The sequence below is a fragment of the Arachis duranensis genome, chromosome 10, assembly GCF_000817695.3.
Source record: "Arachis duranensis cultivar V14167 chromosome 10, aradu.V14167.gnm2.J7QH, whole genome shotgun sequence".
Taxonomy (NCBI): domain Eukaryota; kingdom Viridiplantae; phylum Streptophyta; class Magnoliopsida; order Fabales; family Fabaceae; genus Arachis; species Arachis duranensis.
In genome coordinates, this window is record NC_029781.3 from 99,077,544 (window position 1) to 99,079,526 (window position 1,983).

A 1,983-nucleotide genomic window follows, 5' to 3' on the forward strand; every position below is an offset into this window, starting at 1 on the left:
ATACCAAAGTTTGAAACCAGAAGTATCCAACTCCCTAGCTTTTGCACCAACCCATTTCGTTTCTTGTAGGCACATAATGTTAATCTTCCTCCTTGTTATGGTGTCCACCACCTCCATAGACTTTCCTGTTAGAGTGCCTATGTTCCATGTCCCAAATCTCAATATTTTGTCACTTCGATCTTTACCTTTTACTTTGTGAACTAGCTTATTTACCCTCATCCGTTCACGAAAACGCGAGAACCCTTGCTCATTTAACACTACATCCAGGCACCGATGCAGCGGCTCTTGTTTTGACACCGTACTCGAGCCATACGGCGCGTTGCTTCCGGGCAACGACCTAGCTTTAGCGCAATAATGTCTTTGATTCATGTCATGGGGTTTGGCTATATTTTTATATTGGTTGCCGAAGACCTAACACAACTCTCCTCCTTTATCCGAGTTTGGAACCGGCTATGTACCGCAAGTGTAACATAGGCGGAATTTCTACTAAAAAGTATAATATAATATAAATATATGCAACTACCGTAGTGACAATATCTATTATTATTATTATTATTATTATTATTGCTGTTGTTGAGTTAGAAATATAATTAATTTAATAATTATGATAAATATTAAATTATTAAATTTAACACTCAATTGAATTTGATTGTGTTACTTAGTAATGTAGACCTAAATAATTATGCAGTAACCCAATCTAATAAAACAAATGCGCTCAAAAGTGATGAAAGAAAATCGATTTACTACACCCAAGCCCAATCATATCCAAGCAATAGAGAAACAAACTTAAACAAAATTTCAGATGTTCACTTTGAACAAACACAAGATAAAGAAAGAGAAAAAATTTCATTTTCAAACTCATTTACTAGAGAAAAAAGAAAGAGAAAGTCAATTGAAAAAAGTAAAGTCTAATCACGCTAATAAAAAATATGTTAACTAAGTTGATTTATTTTTTTTTACATACAAATTATTTTTTCACTTATTCTTTTATTTTCTGCAACTCTATTTAAAAAAATAAAATAAAATAGTGATTGATTATCTCTACTCTAAATCAATGGTTAAAGTTGTTACTTGGAGTCAAAGCACATCTTTAAGGATTTGGATTTAGAATTATCATTAAGTAAGTTTATTTTTGCTATTCTATTGTCCTCGGTTAAATAAATGAATCAGACTTAAAATTTCTGATTTAGGAGATTGATCGAAGAAAGAGAAGGATGAATTTTAAAAGCTTAAAATCCAAAAAGTTGACTTGGGAGAAACTTTAATTTTGGCTCAAAATAAGGTATAAAAAGGAAAAAAAAAAGGAATATGTTTTGCAAAAAAAAAAAGAGAGAACCCAAGAAAAAAGAGTGAATCATTACTAATGAGTTTAAAGTCTTAGAAGCATTGCACCTACACTAAAGAGAGCACTCCACCAAGATGAAGAACAAGGTTATGAGTTTAGATGCTGGATTCAGTTTATAGAGTCAAAGCTGCATATTCATCATCTCCTTCATGTTTTACTGTTTGTATTTCAGTTTTAATGTATATCTTTTTTAGTTTTCTTTGAGAGGTAAAAGGTAAGAAAATGGGCCATTGATAAAAGTCATAGAGTGAAAAAGGCTGAGTGAAATATTTGAGAAAAAAGTCAAGAGTGATTTTCAGATTTTTTTTTGTTGTATTTTCTGTCTTGTGTCATATACCTGAGTGGTATCTCTTGTTAAGTTGGATAAGCACTTAGTGTAGTTAGTCTAGGTATTAGCATAACCAAGTTAAGTTTATGTTGAAACTTGTGTGTCCAGATAAGATTGCGTTGAGTCTTAGAGAATTAGTGTATGTAATACTTAGATTATAGTGAAAATTTCACCAATATTGTGATGGAGACTGATGTAGGCTGCATTGCACTAGACAACTGAATCAGAATACATAGCTGTATCATTTTCTTTCTCTATGTTTTAGTTATATTTTCTGGTTTTTATGAGATAAAACTAAATTGTCTCATAA